The 17500-nt window shown below is 49.6% G+C and overlaps 1 protein-coding gene and 1 pseudogene across 3 annotated transcripts in view; one reads left to right on the top strand and one right to left on the bottom strand.

Moving 5' to 3' along the window:
* The window catches only part of LOC147030053 (hyccin-like), a 111446-nt gene that overhangs the window by 11065 nt on the left and 82881 nt on the right, over positions 1 to 17500 (bottom strand). The gene's annotated exons all lie outside the window — the stretch shown is intronic.
* LOC147030054 (uncharacterized) lies at positions 2080 to 3591 on the top strand (annotated as a pseudogene).

The raw sequence follows: 17500 nt of genomic DNA, 5'->3' as shown, positions 1-17500 counted from the left end.
AGATGTTCCCTTTTGAACTATACCAAAACAGTGCTGATTTATGATCGGGCTTCTCCGAGCTCAAGAATTCTTGTTACGAGAGACAGAGACAGAGACAGAGACAGAGACAGAGACAGAGACAGAGACAGAGACAGAGACAGAGACAGAGACAGAGACAGAGAGAGAGAGAGAGAGAGAGAGAGAGAGAGAGAGAGAGAGAGAGAGAGAGAGAGAGAGAGAGAGAGAGAGAGAGAGAGAGAGAGAGAGAGAGAGAGAACTTGCTTTGACTACCAACAGTCAAAAACTGTAGCTTACTGAGAGCATTTTAAATGCTTTGGCTTCCTCAATTAAGTGCTACATTCAATTAAGAAAAGGTAATCCTACTAAAAATGGCTGCTCTCATCTTGGGAGCTGTTCAACATCTCCACACTATCGTCATCACTCTCCAATGCCTGCTCTATATCATCAAATGCATCCATATCTGAATCCTCATCAGAGTCAGTGTCATCAGGTGTGACTTCAGCAATGTCAGCCAGTTGCTGTGGGAGGACATCTCCTTCATACCACAGAGGATCAAGGTTATCATCCTTTTCCTCCCAACTTTGTCCCTAACTGGCCTTCGGAATCTGTGGTTGTGGAATATGCGCGGTCTTCCAAATCCGTACTTGGTAGTTTACTCTCCGAATGTGCTGGGTAAGAGCTCACTTACAAGGTGGTAAGTTAGCCATATCCACATTCCAGTCATTAACCATCCCATAACAGAGTACAAAACTGTACAAGAATGCTTGCGTGCTGCTGAAGAGGCCACCAGAGAAGTTGGACAGCCTTATGTCATTACTACATTTGACTTGGAAGCTTGCATGAAGGCCTACCCATTAGTGTGGAACTCATCAGACAAGTATGAGAGCCACATAATTCTAATTGGCACATTCCACCTCGTATGCACTTATATGAAGATGATTGCCAAAAAGATGGCTGGGTCTGGGTTAGCAGATGGTCTCCTAGAAGCAGGACTAATCAGTGGAGGATCTTTGGGTGGTGTGATATCCGGGAAGCATGACGACAGAGCCCTACATTGTCACAAGATTATGTTGGAATGTCTTGAAAGATTGCTCATTGAGTGGTACCTCAAAGATAAAAGCACTGATGATCTGTTCTCGGCTTTCTCTGATGAATCATCAGATAAGCAACGTGCCCCAGTAGATTCCCACAGCCAAGATACTTTGAATGCTGTCTTGATGGACAATTCCATTGTCCAATTCATAGAGCAGTATGCAGAATTCAAAAAAGGAGTCACAAATGGACGTTTGAGGAAGACTGCCCAGCTGTGGTTGTCATACATGGACCATGTTAGTTTATTTCTATCACACCTTGAAGCCATAAAGACAAACAACTTTCTTTTGTATGCTGCATCCATCATTCGCATGACGTCTCTCTTCTTCAGTTTCAGTGGACAGAACTATGCAAGGTATCTGACATATTTCTCTGTGTTCATAGCTAATATAGACAACTCACACCCAGGGGCAGTATCACTGATCAAGAGAGGAGCTATCAGTGTCGCATGCTCCTCTATCCCTGGCAATCGTTGTGCAGTGGATAAAACCATGGAGGAGACCTTCATGAGGCACGCAAAATTATATAGTGGTGCTGGAACCAGTGCAGCAGGTGCATCTGGACTACTCACCAACTACCAGGCCTCCCAGAGATGGGTTAGGACAACACATGCAAGGTCTCTTTATGTTGATGCTGCACTTGGAATGGCCCACATGTTGGACAGTGGAGAGGGAACAAAGCATCGTGATACACGTCCGACAGAGGTCACTAAAGGAGAGAAGTTGGTGAAAAGGGCCAAAGATGCCATAGGAAGTTTTCTTCATCCTTTCAATATAGACAAAAATGATACATTGTTGGTACTCTCATCAGGAAGTGCTGCATCTGATGCTGTTTCAGACGATGTTCTAAACTCTAAAGGCTGAAGCTGTTGGTGAAAAAGCACGGGATGAATTTATTGAAGCTCGACTGAAGAATAGTAAAGATTTCTTTGAGCCTGTGAAGAGACTGAACCTCAAAACTCTGAGTGACATGAACAAGGTATCTAAGATGAAGACAACCAAGAATAAGGTCATACAGTACAAGCAACAGAGTAATGTAGCCTTTCACCCCTTTGTAAAGTCACAAAACCAGGGCTTACAAGTCGATATGAAAGAACTGTTGACATATCCATTAACTCCGGTACCATACAGCATCGCGACAGCTGATGGATATCTTGCTAAGACTGACAAAGCAAAGGCATTTCAAAACCTGATCAAGGATTATAATGATACTGATGTACCACCAACCAATGAAACATTGACTCTGTATGATAGCAATGCTTGCTTCTATTACCTGAAAGAAATACCAAGTCATTTTAGTCAGATCTCTTACAAAGTGTTTGACATCATTGGAAAAACAGGAGATGTGGTATTTAGCACTGATCAATATTTGCCTGATTCAGTAACGTCGATGGAGAGGCGACGTCGGGGCTGTGGAGAAAAGTTTTTACTTACAGGTGAAGCCACGAAGAGACCACCTGATTGGAAATTGTTCCTGTCAAATGATGAGAACAAGATACAGCTCATCAAACTTCTGCTTAGGCTCTGGAGTGGTGATAACTATGCATCAAGGTTGCATGGAAGGCGAGTGATCTTTATATGCGAGGGCATCGTATATTTGCTCACATCTGATGATGACCAAACAACAATTAGTGAGGAGCTACCACTGCTGAAATCAACACAGGAAGAAACTGACTCTCGTATGATAATGTATGTTCAGTATGCTAGACTCAAACTATCAATTTGTCCAGGTGAAAAGTCCAGACTCAGATGTATTTTTCATCCTATTACACTATGCTGCCTCTGGTCATGGTACAACTGTCCTGTTTGACACAGGCAAAGGCAACAAGTAGAGGATGGTAAATGTCAGTGAACTAGCTACAGACTTTGGACAGGAAAAGTGCACAGCTCTCATGGCACTCCATGCTTATAGTGGCTGTGACACCACTAGTGCCTTCCGAGGAATTGGCAAACTTAAACCTGTGAAAACTCTTCTGCGCTTTCCAAAATATATCTCTACTCTGGAGAAACTGGGCGATGCTTGGGATATTCCTGATGAGCTCATTGATGAGTTGGACACCTTCACGTGTGCCATGTACGGTAGAGCGTCAAAGGTGTCAAAAGTTGACGATCTGTGACTCATTCGTATAAACGAGCTCTGTGCCAGGCAAAGTCGTCTTGTGCCTTCAGGGAATGTGGATATTGCTTACTCACCACCTTGTAAGCAAGCTCTTACCCAGCACATTCGGAGAGTAAACCACCAAGTACGGATTTGGAAGACCGTGCATATCCACAACCACAGATTCCGAAGGCCAGTCAGGGACATGGTTGGAGGGAAAAGGATGGTAACCTTGATCCTCTATGGTATGAAGGAGATGTCCTCCCATGGCAACTGGCTGACATTGCTGAAGTCACACCTGACGACAATGACTCTGATGAGGATTCAGATATGGATGCATTTGATGATAGAGAGCAGGCATTGGAGAGTGATGACGACAGCGATAATCAATATTATGCGTAATCCATGCACAATGACATTTTGTGGACATGACATAATAAGTTTTAATTGTTTTTCTTAAATAAACTTATAATTTATATTATTTATGTGAAGTGAGGAATATTTTCTCATTCTTACGTCTTACTGATGACTGCATGTTGGGTGTTGCAACAGTGATGTACTTATGTTTAAGACGTAATACCTGGTACATCTTTAGTTGGTGTGGGACAATTTTGGTATCAAAAGAAAGGTATTAAAATTTGCGATATCATTGAAATATTTATTTGTTTGTGTCTGGTAAAATGAGCATGAATATACGTTATTATTTCAGATATCTGAGTTGAATCTGAGTTGTCAAAAGGAAAGGTGAGGTAGCCCTCTTCATCACTTCTTGGGACAAACATAACGCTATTAAATTTGACAGATGACTCCATTTTGAAAATCTGCATGTGATAATCTTTCATTTGATATATAATTTGTTAATATTAATGCTTATTGGGCAACTGTAGAGATCTTATGAGTTCGGGGATTTTTTACGTGTGAAACTGAGGAAAAGTTGACATTTTGAGGGTATCGTCAGATATGGTTGGAAAATGGATAGTGAGTCTCAGTTTATTCACTGTTACCAGTTGAATTCATGCTCAGGGGACCCTAAGGCTTCAGAAAAATATGGGGTCGAAGGGTTGTGGGGTGGGGGGGGGGAGTGCACGTGGACCATATGTATGTATGTATGTATGTATGTATGTATGTATGTATGTATGTATGTATGTATGTATGTATATATATATATATATATATATATATATATAAAAACATACATATACCGGGCATTGTGGCGTGCGCATGTAATCCGGCTACTCGGAGGCTTGGGTTTGAGGATCGCTTGAGGACGGGAGCTATGCGCTGGGCCACGCTATGAAAGGGTGAAGGGCAGCCCGGAATCATGGCGAAATCCAATCCTTATCCCTTTGTCGTAAGAGGCGATCAGGGTTGCGTCAGGAAGGGCATCCGGCATAAAACCTATGCTAAATCAGGATGCGGATCATAGCGGATGATCCACTGTGGCGACCCCTAACGGGAGTAGCCGAAAGACGAACAACAACATCTATATGTATGTTGTTATGGTTGTGGAAATTCACAGGACATCATATAGGTCCTTAGATCAGTTATGTCGATAAGTCTGTGTTCAGATATATTTCCCCACCGATGTTTAAAGGGATTTATTCGTGTAACCGGGCTGTGAATCTTCAGTTAGCCGTTTTTCTTTTACTATCTTTATTTTGGACTAACCGCTTCACAACAACCACCTCCACCACCAACATCGCTCTCATCAACCATCTCCACAACGACCACCACGACATCCCCTCACAACCTACGCAACAACGAACAGCAATGCCTCACCGTCATTTCACCCACGTCTGCTCTCCTTCATTGGCACCAGGGACATTGATTTCACCCACGTCCGCTCTCTCCGAGCTTCGCATCAAAATCGGATCAAAAGATCGAAAGGGGCGGAGCTAGCGGGGGGTCAGAGGTGAGGGATCGGAGATCAAACCTCGCCTCATGGATCCAATACAAGGGCGCGCAGAGACGCCAAGAGTTGAGTTGTGCGAGGCCGCGTTGGGAGCTGGATCGGCTTGGAGCCTGGAGTCTGCAGACGGACGGGAGCTGGAGAGAGCGGAGCCTGGAGCGCAGTCTGCCATGCCGTGCCGAGCTGTGGGTCGCTGGGAAGAGGCTGGAGAGGAGCCGCCAACCAGCGGCATAACGGTCCGAGGTGATCGGGCCACGGAACAGTCCAAACGACGCGGAGTAACGATCGGGCTCATAAGAGAGCATCAACTCTAAAAGAGCAAAGGCCCGTTCATTCCTCTGAGGCGTTGTCGACTAGGCCCGATCGATCAGGCCGCTCGACGAAGCCTGGGCCGTGCCACGGTCACGCCAGCTGCCGTGTGGACGGGACGCCAAGGAGCACCCAGCGAGTCGCCACGAAGGCGGCAGGTAACCAGCGCGGCCTCTCGGAGCTCTTTCGGTCTCCCAAGCTCTGAGAAACATTAAAGGCTTACGAGCCCGGGCCTTTTCTTTCTGGGGTTTTGAATGAACGTTGTGGCGCCATGTCTTTAAGTAGAACTGTTAAGTGCATGTAAATAAATAATATTAGACAGTTGTAGTTCTTCTTGCTCGTGTTTTGTCCCTTACCCCATTGCATTAATTGCATTGCATGCTTGTATACGTGCATTGGTTGCATACATGGCTGCATGACTGCTTACGTGTGTGTAATAAATGTCCTTGTGTGAATGTTAACCCGTTCATTGCGTCCTTTTCCTTCAAATTGAACTTCCGTATTGCATTCGGAATATAGCTGGCTTTTTAATAGCCGATAAAGTGATCGGGTCGAACGGGGCTGCGCAATAAATACACCGCTCGGTATCCGCAGAACGGAGCGAGCTGCGTACGTGGCTCGTTTTCAAGCAGCTCCCGTTGAGGTACAACCTCTCGGTCGCCTTCCCGCACGAATAATTCGGTAAATCGACAGTTCGGCGATCGGACCCTGTAGCGTGCGGGTAGAGTACTGACAAGGCTGTGGTGTGCTTAAAAACACACCCGAAGCTGGATTCTGGCGTTTGATCCGGAAGGCTGTGACTGGATTGCTCGTCCGGTGGGCGCGCGGCCGCTATTAGCGAGAAACGGTCGCCCGCACGCCGAGCGGGTGGTAACGACAACACTGTTGTCCGGGAGTGGGATTCAAATCCATCCCGCCTCCAAAACAAATTAACGGGAATCGGATCAAGGGTGTGTAGAGCGATCCTCGGTTCCCATCAAATTCCGCGCGTGGAAATTTTTTATACCGATACACAAAATGGCAGTTCAAGGCGAACAGGCACAGGGTGGTTTAGAAATAGGTTTAGAAAGGGTAGAATCCATAGTCCAGGACGCCATCGCCATATGGTTTGAACCCGTACCAGAAGGTTGGGAAATACGGCAATGCAATGTATCTGGTTCTCCTTTTTATTACAACCCCACCACTAATTGAAGTCAGTGGGAGCAGCCTGTGCAGGAACTTTTCCGGCAAACAATCTCGGAGTCGCAAGATGGCGATGCGGCCACACCTCAGTGCGGCACGAGGCATGAGCGGGTTCCTATTAATAGCGCAATGAGCCGCATGTCACGGCGGGGGAAGCGCTCCTGCCCACTGGTTCAAACCATGGGGGCATGGCAGGCGAGGCAGGGCGACGACGCGTACTTTGACGAACTTCAGACACAATTGTCGGATGCTTTGGAGCAGTGGAGGTGTGGTGATAACTGTGTAGAGGAATTACAAATTGAATTGGACGAGGAACAGGAACGAATTCGGGGGTTGGAAAAGGACTTAGCCAACGCAAACTGGGTTCTTGAGGATTATGTGCACACAGAAGCACAACGACTGGGTGGAGAATTGGAGGGCTTCTTAAAGACAAAACTAACAGGACCGTGAGAGCCGGAATTCTTACTGGTTGGTCGGTGATCAAATAATTATTTCATGCAATAAAATGCAAATTAATTATTTAAAAATTATACAATGTGATTTTCAGGATTTTTGTTTTAGAATCCGTCTTTCACAGTTGACGTGTACCTATGATAAAAATTACAGACCTCTACGTGCTTTGTAAGTGGGAAAACCTGCAAAATCGGCAGTGTATCAAATACTTGTTCTCCCCACTGTACACACATATATATATATATATATATATATATATATATATATATATATATATATATATATATATATATATATATATATATATATATATATATATATATATTGTTATGGTTGACAAAATTCACAAACCACCATTCAGGTCCCTTAGGTGAGATATCTCTGTAAGTATATGTGTAGTTAGGCCCAAACCCGTTGTTTCGAGGGAATAAATGTCATTCAGTCAGGCTGCGACTCTTCAGGATAGCCGTTTTTCTTTTACTATCTTTATTTTGGACCAGCCGCCATTACTACCACCACCAACCACGTCTCAACAGCCATCACAACAACAACCACCAACCACAACGCCGCTTCACAACAACAACCACCAACCACAACGCCGCTTCACAACAACCACCAACCACAACGCCGCTTCCCAACAACAGCCACGACCTTTACCGTCACAACTCGCCACCATCGCATCACCGTCATTCCCACGCCACTTGTGGGCGCCGATGCTGGACTCGTGCGGGGCGCGCACCGAGCAGCGTGTTCAGAGACATCACAGACCTTCCGAAGAAAAAACGGATCAAAAACGACTCACGCCCACTTCTGTTCCGTCCTATCGGAGAGCGTGGGGCGATTTGGCCCCGCCTCCAGGGCGTCGGAGAGAGGTCGCTATATGCAAATTCATGGATCAAAAAGCATTCACGCCCACTTTTCCTCGGTCCAATGGGGAGCCAGTTAGAGAGGTGAAGGGTCGGAGGCAGAGGGTCAAAGGTGAAGGAGCGAAGCCACGGGGGATATAAACGGCTGCGTTCGTCAGTCAAGGCAGTTCAGTTGGCAGTTGTGAGTTCGGAGGGGAGAAGTCAAGAGTGAAGAGTTGGGACGAGCCAAGAGAGGAGACGGAGAGGGTGATTAGACGGAGCTGTGGAGAGGTGGCGGCGGCGAAGGCGGACGAGGGGGTGCTCGCGTCGGTGCCGGGAGCTGCAGAAGGAGAGGCCAGCAACGCGACCGAGGTCAAGGAGGAGACGCTCGTCGCGGGACCCGAGACAGGGTGATATCCGCCATCCCCCGAGCATCAACAACCCCCCTCCTGTTTCCCTCCGCGCTGAGATAGTGCGACAAGGGGGCCCCTTTCCCACCCCCTACCAGACACTGTCCGCGAGGCCCGCGAAGTTGAGGCGCCACCGCCGCTCTGCGTCTCATCATCAGACGGGTAGGCCCGACACGGTCTCGGCCCCAGGCCCGTCTACCCCCCTCATCCTTGAGGGTGGTTCTTTTCTTTTGCTTTGGGAATATGTGTTGTCGGCGCCGTCTGTGAAGTAAAATTGTATAAGTGTTGCCGTGTGCTCGGTAGTCGGATAGCTCTGCATTGTGTTTCTCTTTTATATTTGCTTTTTGTGTAATATTGTGTTTCTTCTTCTTTTACATTTGCTTTTGGTGTAATTGTATATGTGTGCTTTCCGTTCATCGCGAAATAAATGTGCTTCATGTTGAACTGTTTTCCCGTTTCGCTTCGTCTTTTCTTTCATTGAATCTCCATCTTACTTCACGTAAAGGGTTGGTAGTGGGCTGAATACGCCCGATAATTAATCGAACCGTCGAGGCCGATGATAACACCGCTCGGTTATCCCGATAGTACCGAACGGGTCGCTTAAAGTGGCCCGTGTCCGAAGTCGACCTGCGGCGAGGTGCGATCGCCCGGTCTACCCTCCGTGTGGGTACTTAGGTAGGTCGAATTTGGCGAGCAACCCTATCCCACGCGGGGGGCCGATTGGCACGATCGTGGTGAGGCCGAAAGGTCCACCCGTGACTGGTTCCCGGCGTTAGTCCGAGAGGGTCACGACTGGATTGTCCGTCCGGTGGGCGACGTGCCGCGATTCGAGTTACGTGGCCGTTCGCACGCCGGCGGGCGCGAATCGGCAACACTGGTGTCAGGTCGTGCGATATAAACTCATCGCCCTCCTCGCGGCACTGGTATCGGAGAACGGGAAAACTGGCTCTCCTGTCTCCAGCTAAATTCACGGGAATCGGTCCAGGGGTGAGAGGAGCGACCCCCGATTCCCTCCAAATTACGAGCGAGCTAAATTAACCCTTTACGAGAAGCAAGATGGCGTCTCAAGGCGAGCGGGAGCCGGGGGTATTAGAAATGGATGTAGAATGTGTAGAATCCATGGCTCAGGACGAAATCCCCGTGCAGGAAATGTTGGTTGTACAGGAAAACGAACTCGCCCAACTGAACCCAGAGCCCGAAATGGGTGCGGCAGCGGCCGCGGTGTATGACACCTCCCCTTCCCCTCTCCACCAAAACCCTTCCCCAACCCCTGCCGAAACGGCTCACCCAAGCGCACCCGACATGGCCCAGCTATTCACCATGCTGGCACAAATGAAAGCGGAAATGACAGCGAGGATGGATGCGAATACACAAAGGATGGATGCGTATACACAAAAGATGGAAACGAATGCGCATGAAATTATAAACAAAATGAAAGGCATGAACGAAAAAATGGATGCATACACAAATGAAATGAAAAACGAAATGAACGGAATGGAAACAAACATGAAGGAAGAAACTAAAAAGCTGCGGGGTGAGACGCAGAACATGGGCCGATGCCTGCAGGCGGGCATGAAGGCCGTTAGCAGGGAGCTAAAAATGGCGACTCCACGTGTAGGAGCGAACGAGCTGGGAGGGGGTGCAACGGTGACCGAAAGGGAAAAATTAAATGGGGAGACCAAAACGTGCGAGACGAGACACGAGGTGACGACAAAGGAAATAAAAATAGTAGAGACAAGGGAGGTAAAGGGTGAAGAGGTGACTAAGTTGGCAGAGACACGGGAGATGGGAACGATAGAGGGAAGACTACACGATGAAGACGGGGTAAGTGACGCACACACACACACGGAGGTAGTGGAGGATAATGGGGGTGAGCTCGCGGACTGGGTGGAGGCCCGGTGCGAGCAGCTGGATGGCCTCCTCCAGGAACGAGGGGAGGGAGTATGCCCCCTTGAGGCGAGTCACGTCCAGGTGAGTTCGGTCGTGCTTTGCGAGGTCGAGGGGAGGAGTGCTGTGCACAGGTGCACGGAGAGCTTGGGGGGTATAGAGGCCCCGGAGACCCTTGTGGGGACACGAATCCCCAGTGTGGTTGTCCCCGCGTGTGTGAGTGAGGGACGGTGTATGAGTGAGACACCGCGGGTGAGTGCCCCCGCGTGTGTGAGTGAGGCACGGTGTGTGGATGAGGAACCGCGGGTGAGTGCCCCCGCATGTGTGAGTGGTGTGGTTCATGTGAGGGAAATGGCGCGAGTGAGTGGAAGGCCACGAGTGAATGGAGCACCACGTGTGAGTGGTATGGTTTATGCAAGGGAGACCGTGTGTGTGAGAGAGCGGTATGTGAGGGAGATGTCGGTTGGCATGCGGGAGCACGCAGCCGCGTCTCCCGGTGTGAATGTAATGGTGTGGAGTGTGAGCGTCGTAACACGCAGGTGTGCGTGGGTCGAATGGCGACGACGGCGACATGTGAGGAAAGAAAGCCGAGTAGCGGCTGTAGTTGTTTCGGGGACCGTGCCGGGTTCACCCAGCAGTGAGCACGAGGTCCGTGCTGTGCAACGCACGAGGCCCCCACGTGCTCGCTTGCGAGAGTGAAGTCCCGGTCCGGAAACGCACGCGGTGGATTTGCCGATCCCGCGGACGGACAAAGTTTAGGCAGGTAAACGGATTTGGACTGGACGGGTTCTCCACGCGATCGTGTGTGTTAAGCTCCAACGGGCAAAGCACATGTGTTCGCGTGGGGAACCCCTCGAGACGTGGGGCTTGTGTTTTTTTTTATGCGCACGGTGACGTCATGGCTGCACGTGGGGTTGGAATCCGGCAGGAGGGGAATCCCTGCCGGATGGTACCGTCCAAGAAGGGACGAGGTACACGTAGCTGCATGACGTCACGGGCAGGTGTAAAGTGCGCGAGCTGTGAGTTGCCGCGCTGGTGATGCGCATGGGGAAAAAAAAAGAAAAAAAAAAGCAAGCCTCACTTTAGGGTGCACAGGATTCCTGGGCAAGGGGTGAAAGACCCCCTTACAGGGCACAGGATGGAAACTAGTTAGGGGGAAGGGTTAGCTTAGTTAGACCGACTCCATGGGGCAGGGGTAAGTCCTCATGGGGCCCGTGGAATGGATTAGTTAGAGGGATTGTAGCCAGATTTAGGATGGGAAAATGGGAATAGATTTAGAAGACAGTGACAGACTTGTGAGTGTGTAGTGGGGACGTAGCTTAGCTACGTAGTGTTAAAAGGAACGTGCTGTATTGTAAGGGACGACGTGGGAGCACGAGTTAGTTAGGGGATGCAGATAGAAGGATGGCAGAGTTCAGCGGTGTGTGTGTTGAAGAGTTGTGAGGTGAGTACATGATGAGTGAGTGAGGCCAGCGGGTCTGTGTGAATGGAGCGAATGGGGAATGCATGGTGCGATGAGTGATTGGGGGGAGGAGTGACTCCCGCCCAAGGGACCCCGGGGTCAGTGTAGAGTGAGTTCGCTGGGTTCGTCAAATTAACAAAAATGGAGGTCGTTTTGTTGTTGGTGTGAATGTAGGCTCGAAACCCATTTGGAGGGGTGCAGGAGCCCTGTTGACGGGCTGGGAGCGTGGCTGCGAAAAGTGAGTATCGCTGAGTGGGTACCCCGGGCACCAGGCTAGTCGGCCGTAGTAGGCCAAGGGCCCATGGGGGGCCGGGATAGCGTAGTGGGCACGGGTGCGCCTGCTTGGTGCGGGGGCCCGGGGCGCCATTAGCCGTGTGGGCAGTGTTGTGGGCATGGGTGACCCTCGGAAAGGGGCCTGGGAAGCCAGCCTGCCACGTGTGCGTTTCAGGGGAGGTGCCATGGGGGGCACTCCCCGGTGTTAGGGAGCTGGTAGGCTCGGAGGCAGTGTAGTGCCCGGGGGTGCCATAGCGGGAGAATCGGCAGAGGGTAGTGCCTGCCAAAGGGAGCCACGTGTCCCAGCCATGAGACCGTGTGAGGGCACGGAGAGAAAATTGGGGGGCGAGGCCCGAAATTGTGAGGACACCAACACAGGCGACGGGAATCTGGGTTGTTAGAACCAATAGTTTAAGCGAGAGGCGCTTGTTGAAAGCCCCGGGGTAGTTTAACAGTTAAATGGTTAGGGTAGATTAGGAGATGTACCCCTCCGCACCATCCATCCCCTCGCTGTCGTTGTGGGCCGCTGGACCCACTTTGTGTTATAGATCGCTGAAGTCTGGGGAGGCCATTCTGAGGCTTCGTTGGGCCTCGACACAGGACGCTAGCTCTCCCTTGTTCCCCTCCGGGAAGGGAACGTAGGGGTTGGGAGTAGGCGAGGTGACAGGATAGGTTAGCCGAACAAGGACAGTACAGGGGGTTAGGGGACGATTTATAGTGGGGAAGTAAACATAAAAACAACAAAAAAAAAATAAGTGGGGGCTAAATTGGTTTTGGACAAATTAAGGGAGTGGGTATAGACAGCAACAGGCAAAGGCGATAGGTTGGGAGGGAGACCGTAGGGTAGGTCCGAGCCCGCCTTCCGAGTGGCCAGTACCACCGCACTCCCTCCACCAACCTCCACTGAACGGCAAAGACTGGCCAGCTTCATCTGCTGGCTGCGTTGCTGCAAGGCAAAGGCCGGCCCACTTCATCTGCAGCTGTTTTCTGCAAGGCCTGTGCCGGCCAGTTCGTCTGCCGGCTGTGTTTGCCTGCAGCGGCCTTCTTCTACGGGCTGTGTTTGCCTGCTGCCTTTGCCATGCCATGCCCACTGCCCACGTTCACCAGCCCCGTTCAATTTTGCTTTGCCCCCCCTGTTCATTGCCATGTGCGCCAGGATCAAGGCAACAGTTTGCAAGCTGCAAGAACTGCCCTGTTGGCAGCTACAACACGGGCCTGCAGTGGCGGCCCGTGCACCGTGTTTGCGTGCATCCATTCATCCATCCATCCGTTGTGCTCATTGCGTGTGCCACTTGAGCTGGCACGGAGACTGCGTTGGTGCAGCCCATGCACCGTTGTGGTTCACTGCGTTCAGTTAAAAAGGGAAGGCCTTGGACTGCGAGTGAGCAGCCGGCCACGTTCCCCATCACCTGCATTGTTTGAGCCAGAGACTGCATGCGAGCAGCCTGGCTCCCTGCTAACTGCTTTCTTTTTGCAGAGCTCATTGATCCTGGGCCATGGTTTAGTGTAAAATTTGTAAGTTAAGGTTAAGATGTACTGTAAATATGAGTGCGCCCCCGGCATGTTTGTCTTCGCGCCGGCAATTTTATTTAAGTCGTCCGTGTGAGTGAGTTTGTTAGGTAGTTACTCAGCCCTCAGGTTATTTATTTTGGGGATACACGAATACCATGAATGTCGCACTCAGGGATCCGTAGGTAAAATGTACTAGGGGAAAATTACACATGATGGCACACGAAAATTTGACGACTCGGGACGAGTCTGTAAAAAGGGGAGGGGGTAGTGTTGTGGTTGACGAAATTCACAAACCACCATTCAGGTCCCTTAGGTGAGATATCTCTGTAAGTATATGTGTAGTTAGGCCCAAACCCGTTGTTTCGAGGGAATAAATGTCATTCAGTCGGGCTGCGACTCTTCAGGATAGCCGTTTTTCTTTTACTATCTTTATTTTGGACCAGCCGCCATTACTACCACCACCAACCACGTCTCAACAGCCATCACAACAACAACCACCAACCACAACGCTGCTTCACAACAACAACCACCAACCACAACGCCGCTTCACAACAACAACCACCAACCACAACGCCGCTTCCCAACAACAGCCACGACCTTTACCGTCACAACTCGCCACCATCGCATCACCGTCATTCCCACGCCACTTGTGGGCGCCGATGCTGGACTCGTGCGGGGCGCACACCGAGCAGCGTGTTCAGACATCACAGAGCTTCCGAAGAAAAAAACGGATCAAAAACGACTCACGCCCACTTCTGTTCCGTCCTATCGGAGAGCGTTGGGCGATTTGGCCCCGCCTCCAGGGCGTCGGAGAGAGGTCGCTATATGCAAATTCATGGATCAAAAAGCATTCACGCCCACTTTTCCTCGGTCCAATGGGGAGCCAGTTAGAGAGGTGAAGGGTCGGAGGCAGAGGGTCAAAGGTGAAGGAGCGAAGCCACGGGGGATATAAACGGCTACGTTCGTCAGTCAAGGCAGTTCAGTTGGCAGTTGTGAGTTCGGAGGGGAGAAGTCAAGAGTGAAGAGTTGGGACGAGCCAAGAGAGGAGACGGAGAGGGCGATTAGACGGAGCTGTGGAGAGGTGGCGGCGGCGAAGGCGGACGAGGTCAAGGAGGAGACGCTCGTCGCGGGACCCGAGACAGGGTGATATCCGCCATCCCCCGAGCATCAACAACCCCCCTCCTGTTTCCCCCCGCGCTGAGATAGTGCGACAAGGGGGCCCCTTTCCCACCCCCTACCAGACACTGTCCGCGAGGCCCGCGGAGTTGAGGCGCCACCGCCGCTCTGCGTCTCATCATCAGACGGGTAGGCCCGACACGGTCTCGGCCCCAGGCCCGTCTACCCCCCTCATCCTTGAGGGTGGTTCTTTTCTTTTGCTTTGGGAATATGTGTTGTCAGCGCCGTCTGTGAAGTAAAATTGTATAAGTGTTGTCGTGTGCTCGGTAGTCGGATAGCTCTGCATTGTGTTTCTCTTTTATATTTGCTTTTTGTGTAATATTGTGTTTCTTCTTCTTTTACATTTGCTTTTGGTGTAATTGTATATGTGTGCTTTCCGTTCATCGCGAAATAAATGTGCTTCATGTTGAACTGTTTTCCCGTTTCGCTTCGTCTTTTCTTTCATTGAATCTCCATCTTACTTCACGTAAAGGGTTGGTAGTGGGCTGAATACGCCCGATAATTAATCGAACCGTCGAGGCCGACGATAACACCGCTCGGTTATCCCGATAGTACGGAACGGGTCGCTTAAAGTGGCCCGTGTCCGAAGTCGACCTGCGGCGAGGTGCGATCGCCCGGTCTACCCTCCGTGTGGGTACTTAGGTAGGTCGAATTTGGCGAGCAACCCTGTCCCACGCGGGGGGCCGATTGGCACGATCGTGGTGAGGCCGAAAGGTCCACCCGTGACTGGTTCCCGGCGTTAGTCCGAGAGGGTCACGACTGGATTGTCCGTCCGGTGGGCGACGTGCCGCGATTCGAGTTACGTGGCCGTTCGCACGCCGGCGGGCGCGAATCCGCAACAATATATATATATATATATATATATATATATATATATATATATATATATATATATATATATATATATATATATATATATATACACACATACATATAAAGTGTGGCCCATGTGCTAATAAAGCAAATAACATCCCAGCATGCTTGGGGTCATGTATAAAAATGCTGCACAGGCCTGGTTGACTATAATTATGGCTGGCATGGCTGCAAATGGAGACCCCATTGACTTTGAAAGAGGGATGATTGTTGAGGCACGCTTGGCAGGAGATTCAGTGACAACGACAGCTCAACTTGCTGCTGTTTCATGAGCAACGGTGTCTCAGGTGATTTCGGCAATGCATGAAACTGAGGGAAAGACATCATCAGCAAATGTCAACAGTGGGTGGAAGTGCATACCCCAGGACTGTGATATCCATCAATTAATTTGAAGTGCAAAGCAAAGCAGTTGAGCAACTGCAGTTCAATTTACTGTAAATTTCATCCTCATGCCCGAGCAGCCAGCTTCGTCAAAAACGGTCTGCCGAGAACTGCAGAGCGGGATACAAAAGTCGGGTTGCAGTGCACGAACCACTCATCAAACCAGGCAATGCATGTTTGAGAGTCCAGTGGTGCAAAGAGCACAGGCAATGGACAACTGAGCAGTGGAAAAATGTGATATTCTCAAATTAATCATCCTTCACCATATTCTCGACAAACGGACGAGTGCATGTGTGGTGTCAACAAAAAGAACTCCACACCCTGTGTGCTTGGTTCCAACAGTGAAGGGTTCTGGTGGTTCTGTAATGTTTTGGAGTGAATTTTCCTGGCATGGTTTGGGTATAGCCTTTCCCTTCCAAAAAAAGGTCAATGCCAATCATTACTTAATGGTACTGAGTGATCATCTATCTCACAGGTGGAGTCTGCTTGGTGCTATTTGAAGAGAGGAAAGGGATGGAGGGGGAGCATACTCTAAAGACAGAATTTACAAGGCACCACTAGCTTTCAGAGGAGGGAGACATTTTTGAAAGTTCATTCTTGAGGTTGGATAGATGATGTTTTCTGTCTCTCCTGAGGGTGGACACACATTTGTTGCAGGCTTTTTAGTATGATCTGAGATTGTGTTCGGTTGGGTTTGCTTTCCAGGAAGAGAAAAGCAGGTTGTTTCACCACATGATTCAGTGTACTATGGGTGGGAAGAATGGCAGTAAGGCTGAAGATGGGATGGAATGGATCTGTGCATAAGAGAGGAAAAGAGAGCGGGTTTCTGTGGAATAATTCCCAGGCTGAGTTAATATTAGCGGCGTTAGCTATGCGAGACCAGCCCTGAACTAAGATGATTGTTTGCAATCCCTGCCAATCTGCCGAAGTGAATTGGAATACTCGCCGGCGTTGAAGCAGATGTCTACGAATATCCAGAGAGATGTTGACTCTCAAAAGCATATGAGCAGATGAAACAATTGGAGTACAGGAATAGCATGAGACATTTGCGGGGAAGTTTGTCATCACGTCCAGAAGGGAGGATTTGCCTTTGGGAGAAATACAGGTTGGAAGGTTGGCGAGCGAAAGAGGTACCAACACCCAACCAATTTGCATGCTTCCAATTGAAATTGCCACATATGACGAAGAGAGAGAGAAAGAGAGAGAGAAAGAGAGAGAGAGAAAGAGAGAGAGAGAAAGAGAGAGAGAGAAAGAGAGAGAGAGAAAGAGAGAGAGAGAAAGAGAGAGAGAGAGAGAGAGAGAGAGAGAGAGAGAGAGAGAGAGAGAGAGAGAGAGAGAGACACGAGAGAGAGAGAGAGAGAGAGAGAGAGAGAGAGAGAAAGAGAGAGAGAGAAAGAGAGAGAGAGAAAGAGAGAGAGAGAAAGAGAGAGAGAAAGAGAGAGAGAGAAAGAGAGAGAGAGAGTGAAAGAGAGAGAGAGAGAGTGAAAGAGAGAGAGAGAGATAGTGAAAGAGAGAGAGAGAGAGAGTGAAAGAGAGAGAGAGAGAGAGAGTGAAAGAGAGAGAGAGAGAGAGAGAAAGAGAGAGAGAGAGAGAGAGAGAGAGAGAGAGAGAGAGAGAGAGAGAGAGAGAGAGAGAGAGA

This window comes from Eptatretus burgeri, chromosome 3 (genome assembly GCF_056783735.1).
Source record: "Eptatretus burgeri isolate ZD-2024b chromosome 3, Ebu_testis_v1, whole genome shotgun sequence".
NCBI lineage: Eukaryota > Metazoa > Chordata > Myxini > Myxiniformes > Myxinidae > Eptatretus > Eptatretus burgeri.
The sequence above is the reverse complement of the archived record's forward strand: the minus strand, read 5'-3'. Positions and strand labels throughout refer to the sequence as shown.